The sequence below is a fragment of the Triticum aestivum genome, chromosome 6B (genome assembly GCF_018294505.1).
Source record: "Triticum aestivum cultivar Chinese Spring chromosome 6B, IWGSC CS RefSeq v2.1, whole genome shotgun sequence".
Taxonomy (NCBI): Eukaryota; Viridiplantae; Streptophyta; class Magnoliopsida; order Poales; family Poaceae; genus Triticum; species Triticum aestivum.
The window spans coordinates 396,755,239-396,772,380 of NC_057810.1; positions in this window are offsets into that span (position 1 = coordinate 396,755,239).

The window sequence follows — 17,142 nt, forward strand, 5'->3', positions numbered from 1 at the left end:
CTGCACTGGGGAGGAGAAGAAGAGGAAGGTCACCCCGGAGGGGGAGGCTAGGACGCACAAGAGGGGAAAGGCGTCCCTTCCGGATTACTCCGCCACTGCCGCCTATAGCGAGGAGGAGTGGCTGCCCAGGGGGAAGCCCCTAGTAAGATCGTAAGTATCCGCACTCTATTGTACTTTAGTGCGACTTTGCTTCATAGTCTTGTTATAACGCTGAACATATATGCAGTCCGGCCAGGGTCCATCCCGAGGTATCATCTTCGGATGGGTCCTTGAGTGATTTAGTGATGAACTCGCCCCCGACGGCCACTACTCCTCGGCCTGCGGATGACACGGAGGTGTTATCCCAAAGGCTCCCGGAGCAGGGGGAGGTGACTCTGGAGACGCCCCAAGGCAGCATTCCAGATGCCGGGCACACGGGGTATAAGATCCCCGTGGATCGTTGAGGGAGTCCTGGATTAGGGGGTATCCGGACAGCCGGACTATATACTTTGTCCGGACTGTGGAAGCGTGGAGATACAAGACTCAAGACTTCATCCCGTGTTCGGATGGGACTCTCCTTTGCGTTGAAGACAAGCTTGGTGATCCGGATATTATATTTCCTTCCTTGTAACCGACTCCGTGTAAACCCTAGCCCTCTCCGGTGCCTATATAAACCGGAGAGGTTGGTCCTTAGACGGACGATCACAATCATAATCATCATAGTCTAGATTCTAGGGTTTAGCCTCTCCGATCTCGTGGTAGATCAACTCTTGTACTACTCATATCATCAATATCAATCAAGCAGGAAGTAGGGTTTTACCTCCATCGAGAGGGCCCGAACCTGGGTAAACATTGTGTTCCTTGCCTCCTGTTACCATCAGCCTAAGACGCACAGATCGGGACCCCCTACCCGAGATCCGCCGGTTTTGACACCGACATTGGTGCTTTAATTGAGAGTTCCTGTGTGTCATCGCTGCAAGGCTTGATGGCTCCTTCAATCGTCAACAACACGGTCCAGGATGAGACTTTTCTCCCGGGGCAGATCTTCTTGTTCGGCGGCTTCGCATTGCAGGCCAATTCGCTTGGCCAACTAGAGCAGATCGACACCTATGCCCCTGGCCACCAGGTCAGGTTCGGAAACCTGAACTACATGGACGATATCTGCAGAGACTTGATCTTTGACGGAATTGGGCTTGTGCCAGGAGCGCCGGACAGTCACAATGAGCACGGCTTAGACCTATTGTCAGACAATGCTCGGGATATCACCCCTGCAGTAGCCCCGGACCTAAATCCGGAACAGACTACGTTGCCTAAGGATGGGTGGATGGACCCCGCCCCGTAGGCCGCACACTCATCAGCGGTAGAGCCGAACACAGGCCTCACCTCTAAGGAAGCCTGTGACACCAGACCCCCGGACTCATATCCGGCTGTAGGTTCCAGTCCGCGCGCTCCCGAGCCCGCCGAGCCTGGTTGGGCTCCGATAATGGAGTTTACCGCTGCGGATATCTTCCAGTACTCACCCCTTGGCGACGTGCTGAACTCGTTAAAGTCTCTCTCTTTGTCAGGAGACTCATGGCCTAACTATGTCCGGCTCGAGTGGGAAGTAGGCGACGGAGGAATTCATTGTCCACCCACCACCCACTTCATTACAACGATCGATGATTTAACCGACGTGGTTGACTTCGACTCCGAAGACATCGACGCTATGAACGACGATGCAGGAGAAGAACAGGAACCACCACTCACAGGGCGGACAACCACCTCCTCATATGATATATATATGGTGGACACCCCGAAGGAAACCAATGGCAATGAGGCAATGGAGGATAACCCCTCAGGGAAGAAAGCAAAGCATGGGCGTCGTCGATGCCACTCCAAGCCCCGCCATAACAATACCAGCATAGGAGAAGAAAACAATCCGGATGGTGCCGACGATGAATACGACCCTGACCAGCCTGCCTTCGAGCAGGCCGAGCAGAAGATGGGCAGGTCAGCCCAGACGAAGAGGCGACGGACGGATATTCGGAGGGGGACAACTACATGCCCCCTCCGAAGACGAGATTAGCCTCAACGACGACGAGTTCGGCGTGCCTGAGGATCCCGTGGAGCAGGAGCGCTTCAAGCGCCGGCTTATGGCCACTGCGAAGAGCCTGAAAAAGAAGCAGCAACAAGTCCAAGTTGATCAAGACTTGCTCACAGATAGATGGACTGAAGTCCTCGCAGCTGAGGAATACGGACTTGAGCGCCGCACGGCTGACTGGCCACCTCGTGGCCGGGATAAAACGACATATCAGCCCGAATACCAGCCGACACCCCCACGCCAATACACCACGGCCCGGGGCAATAGGCAAGACCTGCAAGATATACTGGAAAACAAAACAGGATAGCCAAGATCGATCTACGGATCACAGGGGCGCGCCCCAACACGCGACGATGACCATCATGCCAGATACACTATCAACATATCCGGCCGGGCCAAACACAGCCACCCAGACCAATTCGAACTGCGTAGCCACATAGCCCAACACAGAGGCGCCGCACACCCCCTCTGCTTCACTAACGAAGTGATGGATCATGAATTCCCAGAAGGGTTCAAACCCGTAAACATCGAATCATACGATGGCACAACAGACCCCGCAGTATGGATCGAAGATTTCCTTCTCCACATTCACATGGCCCGCGGAGACGATCTACACGCCATCAAGTATCTTCCCCTTATGCTCAAAGGACCCACCCGGCACTGGCTAAACAGCCTGCCCGCAAATTCCGTTGGCAGTTGGGAAAACCTGGAAGACGCGTTCCTCGACAACTTCCAGGGCACATACGTGCGACCACCAGACGCCGATGACTTGAGCCACAATACTCAACGGCCCGGAGAGTCAGCCAGGAAATTCTGGACTCGGTTCCTAACTAAAAAGAACCAAATAGTCGACTATCCGGACGCCGAAGCCCTGGTGGCCTTTAAGCATAATATCTATGATGAGTGGCTCGCCCAACACCTCGGCTAGGAAAAACCCAAGTCCATGGCAGCACTCACGACACTAATGACCCGCTTTTGCACGGGCGAGGACAACTAGTTGGCTTGCAGCAGCACTACGCCACATTCTGGCACTTCGGATGTCCGCGACAATAACGGCAAGCCACGGCGCAACAGACATGAGCGACGGAACAACGGCGACAACATGGAAGACACGGCAGTCAACGCCGGTTTCAGCGGATCCAAATCCGGTCAACGAAAAAAGCCGTTTAAAAGAAACAATCAGGGACCATCCAGTCTGGCACGCATACTGGAACGCTCATGCCAAATTCATGGCACCTCGGACAAGCCAGCCAACCACACTAATAGAGACTGCTGGGTGTTCAAACAGGCCGGTAAAATAAACACCGAAAACAAGGACAAGGGGCTGCACAACGACGATGACAAGGAGCCCCGGCGTCCGAACACGGGGAGACAGAAGAAATTTCCTCCCCAGGTGAAAACGGTCAACATGATCTACGCCACCCACATTCCCAAGCAAGAACAGAAGCGAGCACTACGGGACGTCTATGCGATGGAGCCAGTCGCCCCCAAATTCAACCCATGGTCAGCTTGTCCGATCACCTTTCATCATAGGGATCACCCTACCAGCATCCGTCACGGCAGCTCAGCCGCATTGGTCCTAGACCCAATCATCGACGGATTCCACCTCACGTGAGTCCTTATGGACGGCAGCAGCAGCCTGAACCTGCTCTTTCAGGACATAGTGCACAAAATGGGCATTGACCCTTCAAGGATCAAGCCCACCAAAACCACCTTTAAAGGTGTAATTCCTGGAGTAGAGGCCCGTTGCACGGGCTCTATAACATTGGAAGTGGTCTTCGGATCTCCGGATAATTTCCGAAGCGAAGAGTTAATCTTCGATGTCATCCCTTTCTGTAGTGGTTACCATGCACTGCTTGGACGAACCGCATTCGCTAGATTCAATGCGGTACCACACTATGCATACCTCAAGCTCAAGATGCTAGGAGCGCGAGGGGTCATAAAAGTCAACGGAAACATGGACCGCTCTCTCCGTACAGAAGAGCATACTGCAGCCCTCGTGGCGGAAGTACAATGTGGCCTCCTCCGACAAACCACCAATCCGGCGACTACAACCTCGAGCACCGTCAAGTGAGTCCGGAGCACCCCGCAATAGGATTACCAGGCACGCCAATAGCGCGACTAGCAGTCCGACCTCCGCTCAAGCCCCATCAAAGGAGCATTCGTGCCACGCGTACACAATTACACACTCAAAATACCATGGGCATAGGCGGAGGCGCAGCAGTGACTCTGTCAACAGTGCGGTATAACCGCAACATACCTTCATAAACCTCCCTTTTTATCTTTCAGGACACTGCTTTAGGGCAGCGTCTTCAGAAGAGCCGGATTGTCGGACTTACACAGGAGAGAAAACCAAGGAGGCAACAGGCTTTGCGCACAAAAGGAAATACCCAGGTGGAATCTGTTCACGGTCGTTATACCTGTTTTATATACCTACATGCAGCCTGCCCTTGGATAGGACATGTTAAATAGTCCTATTTACTTCTGCTTAAACGCACCCATTGTGAACATTCGCTTAAACGTATTATTCATCAATGGGAGATAATATATAGTGTCAGCTTATTATTCCTATTTGCGCATTTGTCTTGCAAATGTTTATTTAATATTGCATCCATACACCTTGGTACGATCAGTTTGCCAGGGGATTCTTGTGGCGCCTCATAATACGGCAAAACAAGTCCGAACACTTTCAACCATGCGGCACCCCGAACTTATAGCACTATATGCATCAGCTCCGAATCACGTCTTGGGTCAATAGTTGGGTTTGCCCGGCTCCCTTGTTTTGGTACCTTACGTTCCATTATATCGGCTAAGGTAGCGCAGGGAGAACTACTATGATTGTGTCCTAGTTCTTCTGGACGAGAACCTCAGTAGAGAAAGCCGAAAACTGACCGGCATGATGCGGCGAGAGCTGGTCGCTGTTCGAGAGGTCTTAAATCCTTAAAGATTTTTTCCGCTTTAGGTGAGGAATCGGCCTCGTCCGATTTAGGCGTATATAGCGCCCCAATTCGGCCTTCCAAATTCTAGGGGCTTCGCCGAAATTTAAAATTGTAGACTTCTATGGCTAAGTGAAAGTTATAAAGCCGCATAGTCCGATTGCCTTGTTCGCTGCGCTGGATACGTCCTTAAGGGACCAAAAAATTGGATAAAGAGTGTCGGGTTTTTTCCAGGAACACCCCGGTACTAGTTACATGGGGGCGGAGGCCGACGACTGGCCTACTTTCAGAATTCTATAAACAGCCACACAGAAGGTAATATTTTAAATCAAAATGCTCTACATAGCGCAAGTAACTTCGTCTTTACATTACAAAAATGACAGAAGTACATTTACTCAAGGATCGTATCCTTGCTACATTCATCGGCCACGAGACGAGCGCCCTTCATAATGCCATCATAATATTTCTCGGGACAGCGATGCGCCTTGCCCTCCGACGGCCCATCCTTCACCAGCTTCTCCGCATCCAACTTGCCCCAATGCACCTTCGCGCGGGCAAAGGCCCGGCGGGCACCCTCAATTCAAACGGATCGCTTGGTAATTTCAAGCCGCGGACAAGCATTCGCCATCCGGTTGATCAGGCCAAAGTAGCTAGTGGGTAGGGGCTCACCAGGCCACATCCAGACTATGAAATTTTTCATAGCCACTTCGGCCGCCCTGTGGAGTTCAACCAACTACTTCAGTTGGTCACTCAGAGGCATTGGGTGTTCGGCCCCAGCATACTGGGACCAGAACAACTTCTTTGTTGAGCTCCCCTCCTCGACACGGTAGAACTCTGCGGCATCTGATACGCTGCGTGGCAGATCTGCGAATGCCCCTGGAGAGCTCCGAATTCGGGTAAGTAAAAGAAACGCCTTCTCCACATGCTTGCTTTGCATAAAGAATGTCTTACCCGCCGCTATATTCTTGGCCGCCTAGATTTCCTGCTGTGCCTTTTTGGCTTCGGCCTTGGCGTCTTTCACACTCGCAAGGGCCTTCGCAACCTCATTCTCTTATATCTTAAGATCATGCTCCAAGGACTCGAACTTCTTGCCAAGTTCCTGGAGTTCTTGCTGTACCTCGCCCACTCTAGCATCTTACCTTTTGCGCTCCTTGCGTTCCAAGGCCGCCTTGTCTTCGGCCTCAGACAGCACTTTCTTCAGAGACGCCACTTCGGTGGTGGCCTCTGTTACAAAGTCACGACGCTTTGTCGTTAGAATAACCAATTTTATCTATCCTTCATTATATGCGAACGGGGTATCACTCACCTTTGTTCTCTTCGAGCTGCCTCTTCGTGAGGCCGAGCTCTCCCTGCGCCTGCTCCAGGTCCCGTTTTAGTCCGGCGACCTCGGCTATGCAGACAGCAGAGGCAAGCAGCACAACCTACTTATTCACATGCACACTTATTATTAGAATCCTGCGGATTATAATTGACCCTCTATTTGGCTTTTCTTTCCGAACACCAAACAGAGTATCAAGGGCTACTACCTATCAGGTGGTAATTTCACACACTTTTATTACTTACCTCAAAGCCCGTTAGGAGGCTGGTGCAGGCTTCGGTTAATCCGCTCTTGGCAGACAAAACCTTCTGAATCACCGTACTCATAAGAGTACGGTGCTCTTCATCCATGGAAGCGCCGCGAAGCGCTTCCAGCAGACTATCCGATGTCCCTGGCGTAAGGGAAGTCATCGGCACGGATGGCTCACCCTCCTTAGCAAGGGGCCGCCTGCCCGAATCTGGAACCATTGAAGGTTCCGGCATAGTGTCCGGCTGAGAGCCCGGCTTGTTGCGGCTCTCATTGGCACGATCCGTGGGGATCCTATACCCCGTGTGCCCGGCGTCTGGAATTCCGCCTTGGGGCGTCTCCAGAGTCACCTCCCCCTGCTCCGGGAGCCTTTGGGACAACACCTCCGTGTCATCCGCAGGTCAAGGATTAGTGGCCGTCGGGAGCGAGTTCATCGCTGAATCACTCAAGGACCCATCCGAAGACGATACCTCGGGATGGACCCTGGCCGGGCTGCATATATGTTCGGCGCTATAACAAGATTATGAAGCAAAGTTGCACTAAAGTACGATAAAGTACAGAGACTTATGATCTCGCCAGGGGCTTCCCCCTGGGCAGCCACTCTTCCTCGCTGTGAGCAGCCGTGGTGGAGTACTCTGGAAGGGACGCCTTTCCCTTCTTGGACGTCCTAGCCTCCCCCTCCGGGGCGGCTTTCCTCTTCTTCTCCTCCCCAGTGCAGGGAGGCAGAATTTCTTCGTGTTTCCCCCTGCCTCGCGGGAGGAATCTGCCTCGTCGTCTTTGGACGACGAGGGTATGACGGCCTTGCACCGGGGGCCTTTCCCGGCCCCCTGGTCTGCCTTCTTAGGCCCCCCATCCTCTGCGGATGGGGCGGCCCCTTCATCTTCTTCCTCCCCTTCGGGGAAGGAGTGTGCCTCGTCGTCTTCGGACGAGGCGTCCGGTACGACCTTACACAGGAGACCCTTCCTTGCCCCCGGGGCCTTATTTTCTGGTGCCTTGTAGGGCGCCGGGACTAGCATCTAAGTCAGGAGAGCAACGGTTGGACCTTCTGGCAGCGGAGCCGGACAGTCAATCCGCTCCGGTGTCTCCACATAATCCTGATCAAATATACACAATGACTTAAGACTCCCCCATGAATATATTGGGAAGAACTAAATCCAGTGGTACTCAGAAAACTCACCGGACGGGGGGGGGGGGGGGGGAGGGCATGAAGTCCACGGTCCTCGGATGTGGGAGGAGGTACTTCGGAGGCCTTGAACAGCGCCTTCCGTGCGTCTTTGTGTTTCATGTCGTAGAGCTTTCAAAGAGTCTGGTGTTCGGCCGGGACGAACTCCCACAGGTTAAATACCCGTCTTTGGCATGGAAGAATCCGGCAGACAAGCATGACCTGGACCATGTTGACAAGCTTGATTTTCTTGTCCTTCATGTTCTTGCTGCAGTTCTGAAGTCCGGTCAGCTCCGTAGGTTCGCCCCAGGCCAGGCCCTTCCTTTCCCAGGAGGTGAGCCCCATGGGGATTCCGGATCAGAATTCGATGGCCGCCACCCAGTTGGTGTCGTGCGGCTCGGTGATGTAGAACCACCCCGATTGCCACCCTTTCACGGTCTCCACGAAGGAGCCGTCAAGCCAGGTGACGTTAGGCATCTTGCCCACCATGGCCCCTCCGCACTCCGCTTGCTGGCCGCTCACGATCTTCGGCTTCATGCAGAAGATTTGTAGCCACAAGCCAAAGTGAGGCTTGATGTGGAGGAAGGCCTCACACACGACGATAAATGCCGAGATGTTGAGGACGAAATTTGGGGCTAGATCATGGAAATCTAGCCCGTAGTAGAACATGAGCCCGCGGATGAAGGGATGGAGTGGAAATCCCAGTCCACGGACGAAGTGGGCGAGAAACACGACCCTCTCGTGAGGTTCCGGAGTTGGAATGATTTACCCTTCGTCCGGTAGCCGGTGCGCGATGTCTGTGGCCAAGTATCCAGCCGCCCGAAGATTCGCGATATGCTTCTCCTTCACGGTGGAGGCCACCCACTTGCCTCCTGCTCCGGACATGTTTAGCTGTGCGGAGAAGACTTGGGCTAGGGCGCTGGAGCTCGAGGAGGCAAGGGTGAGCAAAGGAGGAAGAAGGCGTGCGTAAAAATGGGAACCCTCATCCCCTTATAAAGGCGACAAAAGTGGTGCGCCTCCCCACTTGCCCGTTGAGAACCGCTTACTTCCCAAGTGCCACGATTGATGGCGCGGTTGGATTACCCATACCCGTATTGATGAGAATCCCGTGATAAGGGGAAACGATCTCTGCTTTGACAAGACGTGTCAAGAAAACCGCCTCGCAATATGCGCTATGGCTGGGTGTGGGAAAACGGTTCGAATAATGACACGACAGTAGTGACATGTCATGTTGTCTAAAGAGTTGTCAGCAGATTACATTTGTGAAATTTCATTCTCTCTACGGTGCTGTGTGAAAATCATCTTGCGGATCCGGACACGGTTCAAGTGTTCGATAATCACTTTGGAGTATTCGGAGATGGAACCCGCCTTGCAATGCCGAAGACAAGACTGCGCGCCAGACTCATCGTCATTGAAGCCTGGTTCAGGGGCTACAGAGGGAGTCCTGGATTAGGGGGTATCCGAACAGCCGAACTATATACTTTGTCCGGACTATGGAAGCGTGGAGATACAAGACTCAAGACTCCGTCCCGTGTCCGGATGGGACTCTCCTTTGCATGGAAGACAAGCTTGGCGATCCGGATATTATATTTCCTTCCTTGTAACTGACTCCGTGTAAACCCTAGCCCTCTCCGGTGTCTATATAAACCGGAGAGGTTGGTCCTTAGAGGGACGATCACAATCATAATCATCATAGGCTAGCTTCTAGGGTTTAGCCTCTCCGATCTCGTGGTAGATCAACTCTTGTACTACTCATATCATCAATATCAATCAAGCAGGAAGTAGGGGTTTACCTCCATCGAGAGGGCCCGAACCTGGGTAAACATTGTGTTCCTTGCCTCCTGTTACCGTCAGCCTAAGACGCACATATCGGGACCCCCTACCCGAGATCCGACGGTTTTGACACCAAAAATCATGCCGACAAGAGCCGCAGCAAGCCGGGCTCATAGCCGGATTCTGTGCCGGAACCTCAAATGGTTCTGGATTCGGGCAGGCGGCCCCTCGCCAGGGAGGGTGGGCCGTCTGTGCCGATGACTTCTATTGCCCCAGGGGCGTCGGATAGTCTGCTGGAAGCGCTTCGCGGCGCTTCCATTAATGAAGAGCACCATACTCTTATGAGTGCGGTGCTTCAGAAGGTTCTGTCCGCCAAGAGCGGACTAACCGAAGCCTGCACCAGCCTCTTGACAGGTTTTGAGGTAAGTAAGAAATATGTAAAATTATCACCCGATAGGTAGTAGCCCCTGATACTCTGTTTGGTGTTCGGAAAGAAGAGCCAAACGGAGGGTCAATTAAAATCTACAGGAGTATAATAGTAGGTGTGCCTGTGGATAAGCAGACAGTGCTGCTTGCCGCTACTGTACGGACGACCGAGGTCACCGGACCCAAACGGGACCTGGAGCAATCGTAGGGAGAGCTCGGCCTCACGAAGAGGCAGCTCGAAGAGAACAAAGGTTTGTGATTCCCTAAAGAAAGCAATGTCCGAGGCCGAAGACAAGGCGGCCCTGGAGCGCAAGGAGCGCGAAAAGCAAGATGCTAGAGTGGGCGAGGTACAGCAAGAGCTCCAGGAGCTCGACAAGAAGTTCGAGTCCTTGTAGCATGATCTTAAGATGAAAGAGACTAAGCTTGCGAAGGCCCTTGCGAGTGTGAAAGATGCCAAGGCCGAAGCCGAAAAGGCACAGTAGGAAATCCAGGCGGCCAAGAAGATAGCGGCGGGTAAGACATTCTTTATGCACAGCAAGCATGTGGAGGAGACATTTCTTTTACTTACCCGGATTCGGAGCTCTCCAGCGGCATTCGCAGATCTGCCATGCAGCGTCTCTGATGCCGCGGAGTTCTACCGTGCCGAGGAGGGGAGCTCAACAGAGAAGTTCTTCTGGTCCCAGTATCCTGGAGCTGAACACCCGGTGCCTCTGAGTGACCAGCTGAAGCAGTTGGTGGAACTCCACAGGGCGGCCGATGTGGCTATGAAAAATTTCATAGTCCGGATGTGGCCTGGTGAGCCTTTGCCTGCCAGCTACTTTGGCCGGATAGACTGGATGGTAAATGCTTGTTCGCGGCTGGAGGTGATCAAGCGGTCCGTTTAGATTAAGGGTGCCCGCCGGTCCTTTGCCCGTGCGAAGGTGCACTGGGGCAAGTTGGATGCGGAGAAGCTGGTGAAGGACGGGCCGCCGGAGGGAAAGGTGCATCACTGTCCCAAAAAATATTATGATGGCGTGATGAAAGGCGCTCGTCTCGTGGCCGATGAATGTACCAAGGACATGATCCTTGAGTAAATGTACTTTTGTCGTTGTTGTAATATAAAGAAGAAGTTACTTGCGCTATATAGCGCTTTTTGATTTAAAATATTACCTTCTGTGCGGTTGTTTATAGGATTCTAAAAGTAGGCCAGTCGTCGGTTCCGCCCCCACGTAACTAGTACCGGGGTGTTCCTAGAAAAACCCGAACACTCTTTATCCAAATGTTTGGTCCCTTAAGGAGGTGTCTGGCGCAGCGAACAAGGCAATTGGACTGTGCGGCTTTATAACTTTCACTTAGCCATAGAAGTCTACAATTTTAAATTTCGGCGAAGCCCCTAGAATTCGGAAAGCCGAATTGGGGCGCTATATACGCCTAAATCGGACGAAGCCGATTCCTCGCCTGAAGAGGAAAAAATCTTTAAGGATTTTAAGACCTCTCGAACAGCGACCAGCTCTCCCCGCATCATCCCGGTCAGTTTTCGGCTTTCTCTACTGAGGTGCTCGTCTGGAAGAACCGGGACACAATCGCAGTAGTTCTCCCTGCGCTACCTTAGCCGATATAAGAGAATGTAAGGTACCAAAACAAGGGAGCCGGGCAAACCCAACTATTGACCCAAGACATGATTTGGAGCTGATGCATATAGTGCTATAATTTTGGGGTGTCGCACTATTGAAAGTGTTCGGACTTGTCTTGCCGTACTATGGGGTGCCATAAGAAGCCCCTGGCAAACTGAACGTACCGAGGTGTACGGACGCAATATTAAATGAACATTTATAAGAAAAATGCACAAAATAGGAATAATAAGTTGACGCTATATATTATCTCCCATTGATGAATAATACGTTGAAGCATATGTTTACATTGAGTGCGTTTAAGCAGAAGTGATTAGGACTATTTAACATGTCCTGTCCAAGGGTAGGCTGCATGTAGGTATATAAAACAGGTATAACGATCGTGAACAGATTCCACCTGGGTATTTCCTTTGTGCGCAAAGCCTGTTGCCTCCTTGGTTTTCTCTCTTGTGTAAGTCCGACAATCCGGCTCTTCTGAAGAGGCTGCCCTAAAGCAGTGTCCTGAAAGATAAAAAAGGAGGGTTATGAAGGTATGTTGCGGTTATACCGCACTGTTGACTGAGTCACTGTTGCGCCTCCGCCTATGCCCATGGTATTTTTAGTGCGTAATTGTGTACGCGTGGCACGAATGCTGCTTTGATGGGGCTTGAGCGGAGGCGGGACTGCTAGTCGCGCTCTTGGCGTGCCTGGTGATCTTGTTGCGGGGTGCTCCGGACTCGCTTGACGGTGTTCGAGGTTGTCATCGCCGGATTGGTGGTTTGTCGGAGGAGGCCGCATTGTACTTCCGCCGCGAGGGCTGCAGTATGTTCTTCTGTACAGAGAGAGCGGTCCATGTTTCCGTTGACTGTTATGACCCCGCGCGGTCATGGCATCTTGAGCTTGAGGTATGCATAGTGTGGTACCGCATTGAATCTAGCAAATGCGGTTCGTCCAAGCAGTGTGTGGTAACCACTACGGAAAGGGACGATATCGAAGATTAACTCTTTGCTTCGGAAGTTATTCAGAGATCCGAAGACCACTTCCAATGTTATAGAGCCCGTGCAACGGGCCTCCACTCCTAGAATTACACCTTTGAAGGTGGTTTTGTGGGCTTGATCCTTGAAGGGTCGATGCCCATTTTGCACACTGTGTCCTGTTAAAGCAGGTTCAGGCTGTTGCCGCCGTCCATAAGGACTCGTGTGAGGTGGAATCCATCGATGATTGGGTCTAGGACCAATGCGGCTGAACCGCCGTGACGGATGCTGGTAGGGTGATCCCTACGATCAAAGGTGATTGGACAGGCTGACCATGGGTTGAATTTTGGGGCGACTGGCTCCATCGCATAGACGTCCCGTAGTGCTCGCTTCCGTTCCCGTTTGGGAATGTGGGTGGCGTAGATCATGTTGACGGTTTTCACCCGGGGAGGAAATTTCTTCTGTCCCCCCGTGTTCGGACGCCGGGGCTCCTCGTCATCGTCGTTGTGCAGCCCCTTGTCCTTGTTTTCGGCATTTATTTTACCGGCTTGTTTGAACACCCAGCAGTCTCTATTAGTGTGATTTGCCGGCTTGTCCGGGTTGCCATGAATTTGGCACGAGCATTCCAGTATGCGGTCCAGACTGGACGGTCCCTGATTGTTTCTTTTGAACGGCTTTTTCCGCTGACCGCATTTGGATCCGTTGAATCCAGCATTGCCTGTCGTGTCTTCAACATTGTTGTGTTGTTCCATCGCTTATGTCTGTTGCGCCGTGGCTTGCCGCTATTGTCGTGGACATCCGAGGTGCCGGAATATGGTGTGGGTGCTACTGCGAGCCAACCAGCTATCCTCGCCCGCGGAAAATTTGGTCATTAGTGTCGTGAGTGCTGCCATGGACTTGGGTTTTTCTTGGCCGAGGTGTCGGGCGAGCCACTCATCACAGATATTATGCTTAAAGGCCTCCAGCGTCCGGACAGTCGACTATTTGGTTCTTTTTAGTTAGGAACCGAGTCCAGAATTTCCTGGCTGACTCTCCGGGCTGTTGAGTAATGTGGCTCAAGTCATCGGCGTCCGGTGGTCGCACGTATGTGCCCTGGAAGTTGTCGAGGAACGCGTCTTCCAGGTTTTCCCAACTGCCAATGGAATTTGCGGGCAGGCTGTTTAGCCAGTGTCGAGCGGGTCCTTTGAGCTTAAGGGGGAGATACTTCATGGCGTGTAGATCGTCTCCGCCGGCCATGTGAATGTGGAGAAGGAAATCTTCGATCCATACTGCGGGGTCTGTTGTGCCATCGTATGATTCGATGTTTACGGGTTTGAACCCTTCTGGTAAATCATGATCCATCACTTCGTCGGTGAAGCAGAGGGGGTGTGCGGCGCCTCTGTGCCGGGTTATGTGGCTACGCAGTTCGAATGGGTCTGGGTGGCTATATTTGGCCTGGACGGACTTGTTGATAGTGTATCCGGTGTGACGGTCATCGTCGCGTGTTGGGGCGCGCCCCCGCGATCCGTAGATTGATCTTGGCTGTCCTGCTTTGTTTTCCAGTATATCTTGCAGGTCTTGCCTATTGCCCCGGGCCGTAGTTTATTGGCGTGGGGGTGCGGGCTAGTATTCGGGCTGATATGTCATTTTATCCCGGCCATGAGCCGGCCGGTCAGCCGTGTGGTGCTTGAGTCCATATTACTCGGCTGCCAGGACTTCAGTCCATCTGTTTGTGAGCAGATCTTGATTAGCTTGGAGCTGCTGCTGCTTATTTTTCAGGCTCCTTGCAGTGGCCATGAGCCGGCGCTTAAAGCGCTCCTGCTCCACGGGGCCCTCAGGCACGTCGAACTCGTCGTCGCCGAGGCTAACCTCGTCTTCGGAGAGGGGCATGTAGTTGTCCTCCTCCGGATATCCGTCCGGCGCCTGTTCGTCTGGGCTGACCTGCCCGTCTTCCTGCTCGGCCTGCTTGAAGGCGGGCTGATCAGGGTTGTATTCCTCTTCGGCACCATCCGAATTGTTTTCATCTCCTGTGCCAGTATTGCTGTGGCGGGGCTTGGAGCGGCGTCGGGGACGCCCATGCTTTTCTTTCTTCCCTGAGGGGTTATCCTCCGTTGCCTCATCGCCATTGATTTCCTTCGGAGTGTCCACCATATATATATCATATGAGGAGGTGGCTGTCCACCGCCCCGTGAGCGGTGGTTCCTGTTCTTCTACTGCATCGTCATCCATACCGTCGATGTCTTCGGATTCGAAGTCAAGCACGTCGTTTAAATCATCGACCATGGCAATGAGGTGGGTGGTGGGTGGGCAACGAATTCCTTCGTCGCCTGCTTCCCACTTGAGCCGGACATAGTTCGGCCATGAGTCTCCTGACAAAGAAAGAGACTTTAATGAGTTCAGCATGTCGCCAAGGGGCGAGTGCTGGAAGATATCCGCAGCGGTGAACTCCATTACCGGAGCCCAACCAGGCTCGGCGGGCTCGGGAGCGCATGGACTGGAACCTATAGCCGGATACGAGTCCAGGGGTCCGGTGTCACAGGCTTCTTTAGGGGTGAGGCATGTGTTCGGCTCTACCGCCGATGAGTGTGCGGCCTACGGGGCGGGTCCATCCACCCGTCCTTGGGCAACGCAGTCTGCTCCGGATTTAGGTCCGGGGCTACTTCAGGGGTGATATCCCGAGCATTGTCCGACAGCAGGTCTAGGCCGTGCTCATCGTGACTGTCCGGCGCTCCCGACACAAGCCCGAATTCGTTGAAGATCAAGTCTCCGCGGATATCTGTCGTGTAGTTCAGGTTTCCGAACCTGACCTAGTGGCCAGGGGCGTAGCTTTCGATCTGCTCCAGTTGGCCATGGGAATAGGCCCGCAGTGTGAAGCCGTCGAACACGAAGATCTGTCTGGGGAGAAAAGTCTCACCCTGGACCGTGTCGTTGACGATTGAAGGAGCCATCAAGCCTTGCAGCAACGACACAAAGGAACTCTCAATGAAAGCACCAATGTCGGTGTCAAAACCGGCGGATCTCGGGTAGGGAGTCTAGATCTGTGCGTCTTAGGCTAATGGTAACAGGAGACAAGGGACACAATGTTTACCCAGGTTCGGGCCCTCTCGATGGAGGTAAAACCCTACTTCCTGCTTGATTGATATTGATGATATGAGTAGTACAAGAGTTGATCTACCACGAGATCGTAGAGGCTAAACCCTAGAAGCTAGCCTATGATGATTATGATTGTGACCGCCCCTCTAAGGACCAACCTCTCCGGTTTATATAGATACCAGAGAGGGCTAGGGTTTACATGGAGTCAGTTACAAAGAAGAAAATATAATATCCGGATCGCCAAGCTTGTCTTCCACGCAAAGGAGAGTCCCATCCGGACACGGGACGGAGTCTTGAGTCTTGTATCTTCATGCTCCAACAGGCCGGACAAAGTATATAGTCCGGCCGTCCGGATACCCCCTAATCCAGGACTCCCTCAGTGGGCTTTGGTTTCTTTGTAATTGGATCAGGTGACCTACGAGAGTGCAACCTTTTAGTTCGGACGAGGGGTTTAGTGAGGGCCGGAGGATCCCGGAATTTTGCTTGGGTTTTCCAGGAACTTTCCATCACACAGTACTTCTAAACTATGGCCGCCAAGTTAGCTAAGTGTGCTATGTCATGGCAACTTATGGTATTGAGGATTCCCTCGTCCGTGCAATTTTTGCAAAATAATGAGATTGTGTCTTCCTCGTGACAGTCCTTGACCTTGCTCATTACAAGGAGGAATCTGGCCCAAAAGTGATGTACTGTCTCTTGGGACTCTTGTCTAATGTGGGAAAGATCGCTTGTATCTGGGTGGGTGGGTAGATTTAAGTCCGAACCCTGACCCGATCTGAGACCCAGGGGCAGAGGAGCTTCCGATCTTGGCAGTTCGGGCTCCGGGATGTTGCCCGATTTTTGTGGCCCGCTGTCCGATTCTAAGTTCAGAGCCTGGGTCATGTCCTCCCGTGGACGCGTATCCGGCTTGGAGAGCTCGGGAATCCAGACATAGTTTGTCCTCAAAATAGAGGAAGAATCGCTACATTGCTCCTCCACCACCGCTATCTGATGGGTGACCGGCGGAGAGTTAATCTCTCTTGGGTCGGGTTTAAGCCCAATCCGATCATAGTCTGTAGCGACTCCCAAGGCGGCGATGCAATCCAAGAGCTTGTTCAAGGATGAGAGCTCTATTGGATCGACCTACCCCTGATGAGTGTGCGGCCTGCGGGGCAGGGTCCATCCACCTGTCCTTGGGCAATGCAGTCTGCTCCGGATTTAGGTCCGGGGCTACTGCAGGGGTGATATCCCGAGCATTGTCCGACAACAGGTCTAGGCCGTGCTCATCGTGACTGTCCGGCGCTCCCGACACAGGCCCAAATCCGTTGAATTCAAGTCTCCGCGGATATCTGCCGTGTAGTTCAGGTTTCCGAACCTGACCTGGTGGCCAGGGGCGTAGCTTTCGATCTGCTCCAGTTGGCCAAGGGAATTGGCCCGCAGTGCGAAGCCGCCGAACACGAAGATCTGTCCGGGGAGAAAAGTCTCACCCTGGACCGTGTTGTTGACAATTGAAGGAGCCATCAAGCCTTGTAGCGATGACACAGAGGAACTCTCAATGAAAGCACCAATGTCGGTGTCAAAACCGGCGGATCTTGGGTAGCGGTTCCCGAT